The sequence below is a fragment of the Rhinopithecus bieti genome, unplaced genomic scaffold (assembly GCF_001698545.2).
Source record: "Rhinopithecus bieti isolate Rb0 unplaced genomic scaffold, ASM169854v2 scaffold_24996, whole genome shotgun sequence".
Taxonomy (NCBI): Eukaryota; Metazoa; Chordata; class Mammalia; order Primates; family Cercopithecidae; genus Rhinopithecus; species Rhinopithecus bieti.
In genome coordinates, this window is record NW_016811678.1 from 51,087 (window position 1) to 62,940 (window position 11,854).

Here is an 11,854-nt window from a genome sequence, read left to right on the forward strand (position 1 = left end):
CTGCTATGAGACCAGTAGGTTCTCGATAGGTTTGTTCTTTTGGCCTGGGTCCCAGAGTGCCTCGGCTGATATCCGGCCCACTCTCAGCCCTCATGTAATATGAGGAACAAATGTCTGTTGTTGTAAGCCACTGGAATGTTGGGGTTGTTTGTTACTGCAGCAAAAACTGACTAATCTAAGAAGCACTTTAATGAAAAGAAAACAAAAAATACACCACTTCCTCAAACCAAAGCCATCTTGTGACATTTATTCATTCATTTATTTTTGGGAATGGGGTCTCACTCTGTTGCCCAGGCTGGCATGCAGTGGTGTGATCTCAGCTTACTGCAACCTCCACCTCCCAGGTTCAAGTGATCCTCCTACCTCAACTTCCCGAGTTGCTGGGACCACAGACTTGCACCACCACGCCCAGCTAATTTTTGTATTCTTTGTAGAGATGGAGTTTTGCCCTGTTGCCCAGGCTGGTCTCGAACTCCTGAGCTCAAAACAATCCACCCCCCTCAGCCTCCCAAAGTGTTGGGATTACAGACCTGAACAACTGTACCCAGCCTATGCATTCTTGTGAACATTTAAACAATACAGATGTATATAAAGCAAAACATGAAGTTCTGGCTGGGTGTGGTTGCTCATGCCTGTAATCCCAGCACTTTGGGAGGCTGAGGTGGGAGGATCGCTTGAGCCCAGGAGTTGGAGACCAGCCTGAGCAACATAGTGAGACCCCATCTCTACAAAACATAATTTTTAGAAAAGCAGCGCATAGTGATGATGCATGCTGGTAGTCTCAGCTATATGGGAGGCTGAGCTGGGAGGATCACTTGAACCCTGGAGGTTGAGGATGCAGTGAGCTGTGATTGCACCAGTGTACTCTAGCCTGGGTGACAGAATGAGGCCTTGTCTCAGGAAAACAAAACGAAAACACATAAAATTCCTCTTCATCTTCTCCCTCCTGATCCTGAAGGAGTCATCATTGATAACATTTTGGTGTATATACTTTCAGAGAGCAAAGTTTTGAAATGGCTGTTTACTAATCTTAGTGAAATAAAATTCACGCTTATGAATGCAGGAATTAACAGAAGAAAATATTTCAAGACACATAAAAATGATAAGAAATCCAAACTTTGGACACAATGGTTCACACTGTAGTCCCAACACTTTGGGAGGCTGAGGTGGGTGGATCACTTGATGTCAGGAGTTTGAGACCAGCCTGACCAACATGGTGAAACCCAGTCTTTCTCAACAATAAAAAAAATTCACTGGGCATGCTGGCATGTGACTTTAATCCCAGCTACTCGGGAGGCGGAGGCAGGAGAATTGCTTGAACCTGGGAGGCGGAAGTTACCGTGAGCCAAGATCGTGCCACTGCACACCAGCCTGGGTGACAGAGTGAGACTCCATCTCAAAAAAAAAAAGAAAAGAAATTAAAATTTCATTGTTCATAAATCAAGTTTTATTGAAACACAGTCATGCTTTTTTGTTTGTTTTGAGATAGGGTCTTGCTCTGTTGCCCAGGCTGGAGTGCAGTGGTGCCAACACAGCTCACTGCAGCCTTGAACTCCTGGGCTCAAACAATCCCCTTATCTCAGCCTCCCAAGTAGCTGGAACTACAGGTGTGCACCACCATGCCCAGCTAATTACAAAACAAAATTTGTAGTGACGAGGTCTTGCTATGTTGCCAGGGCTGGTGGTCTCCAACTCCCGGGCTCAAGCAGTCCTCCTGCCTTGGCCTGCCAAAGTGCTGGGATTACAGGCATGGGTCACCATGCCTGGCCCATGCTTATTGGTCTATATGTTGTTTATGGCTGCTTTCCTGCTACAACAGCAACGTGGAGTATTTTGGCAGAGACTTCATAGGCTGCAAAGCCTAAATAATTTACAATATGGCTCTTTACAGAAAACGTCTGTTGATCCTTCATCAGCCAAATTAGCATTTGGCCTATTGCCACCTTTATTTTATTTTCTCTTTGGATCTTTTTTTTTCTTCTAAACCATTTAAAATAAATTATAGATATGACACTTGTCCTTATATACTTCGGCAATGATATGGTTTGGCTGCATCCCCACCCAAATCTCATCCTGAATTGTAATAATCCCCATGTGTCAAGGGCAGGGCCAGGTGAAGATAATTGAGTCAAGGGGGTGGGTTTTTCCCGTGTCATTCTCCTGCGAGTGAATAAGTCTCATGAGATCTGATGGTTTTATAAAGGGGAGTCCCCTGCACACACTCTCTTGCCTACCGCCATGTAAAACGGACCTTTGCTCCTCCTTTGCCTTCTGCCGTGATTGTGAGGTCTCCCCGGCCATGTGGAACTGTGAGTCCATTAAACCTCTTTCCTTTATAAATTACCCAGTCTCAGGTATGTCTTTATTAGCAGCATGAGAACGGACTAATACAATCATGTAACTCTAAGAGCAGGTGTATCCTTCTACATAAACCACATCACAGTTAACCACACCCAGAGCATTGAACATTAATATAATTATATTAACTACTATTCAAATTTCTCCAAAATTGTTCTGAAAATGTCCTTCAGAGCCTTTGCCCCCAGTGCACTACATAAACATCACATAATGTGTAAAGTTGAGTCAGTTATCTTTGATCTAGATCACACTTTTAAATTTTATTTCAGTTTTTTTTTTGAGACAGAGTCTCACTCTTTTGCCCAGGCTGGAGTGCAGTGGTACAATCATAGCTCACTGCAACCTCCGCCTCCCAGGCTCAAGTGATCCTCCCTCCTTAGCCTCCCAAGTAGCTGGGGCTACAGGCAGGCACAACCATGCCCAGCTAATTTTTGTATTTTATGTAGAGACAGGGTTTCACTGTTGAGTCAGTTGCTTTTAATCTAGAGCAGTTGTGCAGTCTTTTTTAAAAGTGATTTTTATCCAGAAGCAGTGGCTCTTGCCTGTAATCCCAGTGCTTTGGGGAGGCCAAGGCGAGAGGACCAGTTGAGGCCAGGAGTTCAAGACCAGCCTGGGCAACACAGTGAGGCTTTGTCTCGACAAAAAAGTAATAATAGTAAACAACAACAACAACGAAATGTTGGGCATGGTGGCTCATGCCTGTAGTTTCAGTTACAGGAAGCTGAGGCAGGAAGATTACTTGAACCCAGTAGTTTGATGCTGCAGAGAGCTGTGACCATACCACTGCACTCCAGCTCCAGCTTGGGCAACAGAGTGAGATGCTGTCTCAAAAAAAATGTTTAATATTATTTATTTTATTTTATTTATTTTATTATATAGAGATGGGTCTTACTATGTTGTCTAGGCTGGACTTTTACTCCTGGGCTCAAGAGATTCTCCCACACCAACCTTCTGAGTATCTAGGACACAGGCACATGTCACGGCACTGGCACCCAGTCTTTTTTGATCCTCGGGAAACTGACATTTTTGGGCCAGGTGCAGTGGCTCAAGCCTGTGATTCCAGCACTTTAGGAGGCAGAGGCGGGCAGATCACTTGAGGTCAGGAGTTTGAGATCAGCCTGGCCAACATGGTGAAACCTCATCTCCACCAAAAATATAAAATTAGCTAGGCATGGTGGCGGGTGCCTGTAACCCCAGCTACTCAGGAAGCTGAGGCCGGAGAATCGCTTGAACCCGGGAAGTGGAGGTTGCAGTTAGCCGAGATTGTGCCACTGCACTCTAGCCTGGTGACAGAGCAAGACTCAGTTAAAAAAAAAAAAAAAAAAAAAAAAAAAAAAAAAAAAGAGCCGGGAGCGGTGCTCACGCCTGTAATCCCAACACCTTTGGGAGGCCGATGCGGGCGGATCATGAGGTCAGGAGATCGAGTACCAATCCTGCTAACACGGTGAAACCCTGTCTGTACTAAAAATACAAACATTAGCCAGCGTAGTGGCAGGCACCTGTAGTCCAGCTACTTGGAGGCTGAGGCAGGGGAAATTGGCGTGAACCTGGGAGGCGGAGCTTACAGTGAGCCGAAGATGGCACCCACTGAGCACTCCAGCCTGGCAACAGATGTGAGACTCCATCCAAAGAAGAGAGAAAAAAAAATCTGACATTTTCAAGAGCCAGGCATCTTTTACAGATTACACTCGTCAATTATGGATTTGTCTTTTTTTTCCCCATCTATTACTAGATTCAAGGTCATCATTTTGGGACAGAAATTCTACAGGGATGACGTTGTGATCCTCTCGTGGCATCACAGTTGGAGGGTTCCTTCTGCTCACTTTGTCCCACTATTTGCTGTAAGCTAGTCACTTGTTTATGTGGCGTCTGCCACAGTTATCTCTGTGCAGGTATTTTTTTTCCTCTTTGTAATCAATAACTGGTCCATGAGGAAAAGCTTGATTGTGGAATAACCTGCTTCTCCTACATCCTTTTGCCCTGTGGGTTTTGGTCCCCACGATGATTCTTATCCTGATCAACTGATGTCATGGATTATGTAAATGACATCCGTATTTCCTTCTAAATGGTCCGCCAAATGGTTTCAAAGTGCAGCTGGGTCTGGCAGTCACTGCAGTCACTGCTTCTGATCTGTGTTTACAATTGCCCTGGAGGATCTCGTTAAAAATGCGCATGTGGGCTGGGCACGGTGGGCTCACACCTCTAATCCCAGCACTTTTGGGAGCGTCTAGGCGGGATGCACAGGGTCAGGCAGATTGGAGACCATCTTGGCCAACACGGTAAGAAACCCGTCTCTACTAAAATACAAAAAAATTAGCCAGGTGTGGTGGCACGTGCCCGTAAACCCAGCTACTTGGGAGGCTGAGGCAGGGGAATTGCTTGAACCCAGGAGGCAGAGGTTGCAGTGAGCTGAGATGGCGCCACTGTACTCCAGCCTGGTGACAGAGCAAGACTCCATCTCAAAAAAAAAAAAAAAAAAAAAAATGCCAATGTGGATTCAGCAGGACTGGAGTGAGACTGACATTAAGTGGCTCTAACAAGCCCTCAGGTGCTGCTGGCCCACATGGATCACACTTCATTTTATTTCACTTTTTTGAGATAGGGTCTTACTCTTGCCCAGGCTGGAGTGAAGTGGTGCAATCATGGCTTGCTGCAACCACGGCTTCTGCTTCCTGGGCTCAAATAATCCTTCCCCCTCAGCCACCCGAGTAGCTGGGACTAACGGCGTTTGCCACCACACCTGGTTAATTTTTGTATTTTTTGTAGAGATGGGGTCTCGCCATGTTGCCCAGGCTGGTCTCAAACTCCTGGCCTCAAGCACTTCTCCTGCCTCAGCCTCCCAAAGCGTGGGGATTATAGGCATGAGTCACTGCACCTGGCCAAAAAAGCATTTATTATCGGGCACTGAGGAACTCTTAGAACCACTAGGACCCTGGGCTCCCAGGAACAGTGCCCAGACCACATTGCAAAACTGAAATGATGAGGAAACCAGCCTTCCAAGTGCAGGGCACTGAGCCCACGTGCACTGATGCCACGGACCGAAACCACTGCATCCACCACTGTCACCAGCACCAATGCCACATGTGTATCTGGAACTCAACCTCACAGCTATTGCCAGCCCCCAAAGCTGGACGTTGCTGTGGTCATCCTCACCAGCAGATGGAGGGACTCCACATACAGCCTGCTTTCTTATGTTGTTTATTTAACTAATTCTTTTTTTCTTTTTTCTTTTTTTTTGAGATGGAGTCTCACTCTGTCCCCAGGCTGGAGTGCAGTGGCACAATCTTGGCTGACTGCAACCTCTGCCTTCCAGGTTCAAGCGATTCTCCTGCCTCAGCCTCATGAGTAGCTGGTTCTACAGGCACATGCAAAAGGCCTGGCTAATTTTTGTATTTTTAGTAGAGACAGGGTTTCACCATGTTGGCCAGGATGGTCTTGATATCTTGACCTTGTGATCTGCCCGCATTGGCCTCCCAAAGTGCTGGGATTACAGATGTGAGCCACTGCACCCGGTCCCAAGTACAAGCCCTTTTCAAGCCTCTCCTGGCTTCACAATTGCTAAGGTCCCATTGACCAAAGCAAGACCGAATGACCAAGCCTGGAGTCCACAGAGGAGGGTATTACACAAGGCTGGAATATAGGAGGGTGTGAACACGGGAGGCCTTCACTACAAGAATCTACCTCAAGTATGTTTATTTGAGACACAGTGTCCCTCTGTTGCCCAGGCTGGAGTGCAGTGGCTCAATTCTCAGCTCACTGCAACCTCCGCCTCCCAGGTTCAAGCGATCCTCCTGCCTCAGCTTCCTTAGTAGCTGGAATTACAGGTGCCTGCCACCACAAATAGCTAATGTTTGTATTTTTTTGTTTTAACTTTTGAGACAGAGTCTCACTCTGTTGCCCAGGCTGGAGTGCAGTGGTGCAATCTCGGCTCACTGCAACCTCTGCCTCTCGGGTTCAAGTGATTCTCCTGCCTCAGCCTCCCCAGTGGCTGGGACTACAGGCACCTACCATTAAGCCTGGCTAGCTTTCGTATTTTTAGTAGAGACAGGGTTTCACCATGTTGGCCAGGCTGGTTGCGAACTCCTGACCTCAAGTGATCTGCCTGCCACCTCCCAAAGTGCTGGGATTACAGGTGTGAGCCACCACGCTTGGCCTCAAGTATGTTTATGGACCTTAAATCAATTTAATTTAGATTCTGAGTACTCATGCTGTTGGCCTGGTGAGAAACTCAATCCTGATCATTTTTAGATGTTTTCGCCAAACTGTACCTGACCATGGCTGTGCCGTGGGGGACCTCTGCAGTTGTTTATTGATTGTCCACCCTGGTCAGAAGCATAGCTTGCTGGGGGGTTGTGGTGTATAGAAGGGTGAGTCATTGCTTTCCCTGAGGACATTCTCCAAAAGCAGCCCTAAGATTTACTTGGCTACGGGTTTCCTGGGAAGCCAAACTTGAATTAGAGATTAACGTGCCAGTGATTCATTAGGGAATGCATGTGAGATCACCAGTTAAGCCAGGAGTGCTTCAACAAGGCCTTGAAAGACTGGTGGGGAGGCAGAAGAGATGAGAGGTTTCTCAGGGTAAAGATTGATCTGGGGCCGAGCATGATTACACCTGTAATCCCAGCACTTTCCAAGGCCGAGGCAGGAGGATCGCTTGAGGCCAGAAGTTTGAGAGCAGCCAGGCAACATAGCGAGACCTTGTCTCTATCAAAAAAAATTTTTTTTTTTTTTTTTTGAGACAGAGTTTCACTCTTGTTGCCCAGGCTGGAGTACAATGGCGCAATCTTGGCTCGCTGCAAACTCTGCCTCCTGGGTTCAAGCGATTCTCCTGCCTCGCCTTCCTAGTAGCTGGGATTACAGGCACCTGCCATCACGCCCAGCTAATTTTGTGTTTTAGTAGAGGCGGGGTTCATCATGTTGGCCAGGCTGGTCTCGAACTCCTGACCTCAAGTGATCTGTTCACCTTGGCCTCCCAAAGTGCTGGGATTACAGGTACGAGCCACCATGCCCAGCCCCAAAACTTTTTAAAAAATGAGTCTGGTATGATGGCATGTGCCTGTAATTCTAGCTACTTGGGAGACTTAGGTGGCAGGATCACTTGACCCTAGGAGTTCAATGCTGCAGTGAGCTATGATGACACCACTATCCTCCAGCCTGGTCAATAAAGAGCAAGACTCTGTCTCAAAAAAACAAAAACCCAAAAACCCAGATTGATCTGGAACATAGGTTGGAAGCCTGAAGCCTGACTTTAAAGAAAGGGGCGGTGGGTGGCTGACTTCTGATCTCTTGGGATTGGAGTACAGGAAGGGAAGAGAAAAAAGTGGATCAGGAAAGGTCTTGTTTGAGTGCAACTGTTGTGAGCTGGTGTCAGATTTGTTGGATGTTTAACGCCGCCAGCTCTTTGATATTTTGGAGGGTTGGTGAGTCTTCTGAGGAACTCCTCCCCTCAGTCACTGGGTGTGTACTACCTTCAGTTTTGTTGATGAAAGCCAATACCTTTCCATTCTGTCTCGCCCCTTAGTCCTTCCTCAGCCCTCTAGGAAGCCAGTGATAACCTTCAGCTTCTCTCTGTTGAGGTCTATGTGCACCTCAAAATAGCAAAACCATTCTGGGTGGGATTTTTTCTTTTCTTTTCTTTCTTTTTTTTTTTTTTTTGTTTGTTTTTGAGACTGGGTCGCACTCTGTTGCCCAAGCTGGAGTACAGTGGTGTGATCACAGTTCACTACAGCCTGATCACAGTTCACTACAACCTACCAGGTTCAGGTGATCCTCCTATCTCAGTCTCCCAAGTAGCTGGGACTACAGGCACATACTACCACACTCAGCTAAGATACTTTTTTAAGAGATGGGGGGGGGGTCTCACTTGTTGCCCAGGCTGGTCTTGAACTCCTGGCCTTAAGTGATCCACCTGCCTTGATCTCCCAAAGTGCTGGGATTACAGGCATGAGTCACTGCACCTGGCCAACCCCTCTGATCTTAAAGCTTAAAACTTACATTTGTTTTATCTGAATTCCTTCCTCAAGAAAGGACACCCAAGTCTCTCAAAAAGTACCAAAGATGGCCGGACGCGGTGGCTCATGCCTGTAATCTCAGCACTTTGGGAGGCCGAGGCAGGCGAATCACGAGGTCAGGAGATTGAGACCATCCTGGCTAACATGGTGAAACCCCGCCTCTACTGAAAAAAATACAAAAATATTAGCTGGGTGTGGTGCCGGGCATCTGTAGTCCCAGCTACTCAGGAGGCTGAGGCAGGAGAATAGCGTAATTCTGGGAGGTGGAGCTTACATTGAGCCAAGATCGCCCCACTGCACCTCAGAGCGAGACTCCATCTCAAAAAAAAAGTATCAAAGATTTGAAACTCACCAGATTATCGCATCCAGACAACAGACTCCAGGCCCCTCATTCATCATGAATGCTTCCTTACCCACTCCTGAGTTCCTCTTTTCTCAGAGGTAGTTACATTTCTTCCCTGCTGTTTAAGCCCCTAATTTTAGTCCCTCAAGGAGATGGATTTGAGACTGATCTCCCCTCTCCTGGCCTGCAGTACCCGATTAAAGCTTTATTCCTTGGCAAGAATCATCATCTTAATGGTTGGCTTTTGGTGCAGCAAGCAGCAGGACCCAGACCAAATCCCTGGTGTTTCAGTAACACACTGACCTAGCCCCCTTGCTTCTCAAAGTATGAACCATGGCCCAACAGCACAATCATCATCTGAGAACTTGTTGGAAAGGTAAATTGTCAGGCCCCACCCCAGCCCTGCTGAATCAGAATTTGCATTTTATTTTATTTTATTTTATCTTATTTTATTTTATTTTTTGGATGGAGTCTCACTCTGTCACCCTGTCACTCTGCATGATCTCGGCTCACTGCAACCTCTGCCTCCCAGGTTCAAGTGATTCTCCTACCTCAGTCAGCCCCCCGAGTAGCTGGGATTACATGCATGGGCCACTGTGCCCAGCTTTTTTTTTTTTTTTTTTTTTTTTTTTAGATGGAGCCTCACACTGTCACCTGGGCTGGAGTGCAGTGGCGTGATCTCGGCTCGCTGCAAGCTCCGCCTCCTGGGTTCACACCATTCTCCTGCCTCAGCCTCCCGAGTAGCTAGGACTACAGGTGCCCACCACCATGCCCAGCTAATTTTTTGTATTTTTAGTAGAGACATAGTTTCACGGTGTTAACCAGGATGGTCTGGATCTCCTGACCTCACGATCCGCCAGCCTCGGCCTCCCAAAGTGCTAGGATTACAGGCGTGCGCCCCTGTGCCCAGCCTTTTTTTTTTTTTTTTTTTGAGACAGAATCTCATACCGTCGCCCAGGCTGGAGTGCAATGTCTCAATCTTGGCTCACCGCAACTTCTGCCTTCCAGTTTCAAACAATTCTCCTGCCTCAGCCTCCTGAGTAGCTAGGAGTACAGGTGCCAGCCACCACGCCCAGCTAATTTTTGTTTTTTGTATTTTTAGTACAGATGGAGTTTTATCATGTTGGCCAGGCTGGTCTTGAACTCCTGACCTCAAGTGATCCGCCTGCCTTGGCCTCCCAGAGTGCTGGGATTACAGGTGTAAACCACCGCGCCCATCCAAAATCTGCATTTTAACAAGATATGATGTGTATGCTCATTAAAGTGAGAGTGCTGGCCTAGCACATTTTCTAGAATGTGATTTTTTGGTGATTCCAGTGAAAGTGACATTTTAATAGGAAAAGAAAAGGAATCAAGGTTGTGGCCTGGCCTTATTCTCGCCATGTTTTCTTGCACTGGCCCTCAATTCAAGCCTTGAGTTAGAATCCCCATGGACTTTCCTCAAACAACATGAGTCTAGGCCTCAAATCTGATTTGAGGGGTCACAGAAGGGGGTCTGTCATCTATGAATTTTGAAATGTGTCTCCAGGTTAAGCTCCTAGTTAAGATTCCCTGATCAGACAGTACACGGTACTTAGCTGCCTCATACCAAGTTTATTTTTTAAATTGCAAAATCTCTTGAGATATAATACTGGATAAGAAGTGATCCTTGGCTGGGCTTGGTGGCTCATGCCTGTAATCACAGTGCTTCCGGAGACCAAGGCTGGAGGACTGCTTGAGGCCAGGAGTTTGAGACCAGCCTGGGCAACATAGTGAGACCCCTGTCTCTACAAAACAAACAAACAAAAAAGCTGGGCATGGTGGCACACACTTGTAGTCCTAGCTACTCGGGAGGCTGGAGGCCCAGGAGTTTGAGGCTGCAGGGAGCTATGATTGTGCCCCTGCCCTCCAGCCAGGGTGACAAAGCAAGACACTGCCTCATGAAAAAAAAAAAGGAAAAGGAAAAGGTGACCCTTGGCTGTGTTTCAGAAGCGCAGGGGAAAAGGGGTCATATTTGGAACCTGGATTCTTCTCCATGGCCTCCAAGCCTGGAGGAGTGTGGTCCCTCTGGAAGTGTCCAGTTGTGGCATTCCCCTGGTACTTGGAGGACCCAAGGAACTGCTCATTCCACCATCACACCCTGTCCTGCACACACCCCTGCTCAAACTCTGGCCACCAACCCAGGCACAGCTAACCGTCCAGGCTTGCTCAATTCCTCTGCCTCCTCAGACAAGAATGGCTGGAAAAAGTGACAGGGCAGGGTTTCTTGGAAAGCAATCTGGCCTGCATCAGCATTAATGATTAAAACGTGTCCTCATGTGGCAATTCCCCAACTGAGAGCCCATTCCTAAGCTATTTTAACTCATCAGTTCAGAAATTCTAGAGTCCCTATCTTTAGTTATTGAGGTCTGGATGCTTTTTTTTCCAAAGGATCCAATCCAGACACAATTGAGTAGAGGGCTTCAGAAGCCACAGAAAATATCTACCTACCTACGGCTGGGCACAGTGGCTCATGCCTGTAATCCCAGCACTTTGGGAGGCCAAGGAGGGTGGATCGCAAAGTCAGGAGATCGAGACCATCCTGACTAACATGGTGAGACCCCCATCTCTACTAAAAACACAAAAAAATTAGCTGGGCATGGTGGCGGGCACCTGTAGTCCCAGCTACTCAGAAGGCTGAGGCAGGAGAATGGCCTGAACCTGGGAGGCAGAGCTTGCAGTGAGCCAAGATCTCCTGACCTCATGATCAGCCTGCCTTGGCCTCCCAAAGTGCTGGGATTACAGGCATGAACCACCATGCCCGGACTCTTTTTTTTTTTTTTTTTGAGACAAAGTCTAGCTCTTGTCCCCCAGGCTGGAGTGCAATGGCACGATCTCAGTTCACTGCAACCTCCACCTCCCAGGTAAAGCGATTCTCCTGCCTCAGCCTCCCGAGTAGCTGGATTACAGGTGCCTGCCACCACACCTGGCTAATTTTTTTTTTTTTTTTTTTTTTGAGACGGAGTCTCGGTCTGTCGCCCAGGCTGGAGTGCAGTGGCCAGATCTCAGCTCACTGCAAGCTCCACCACCTCCCGGGTTCCTGCCATTCTCCTGCCTCAGCCTCCCGAGTAGCTGGGACTACAGGTGCCCGCCACCTCGCCCGGCTAGTTTTTGGTATTTTTTA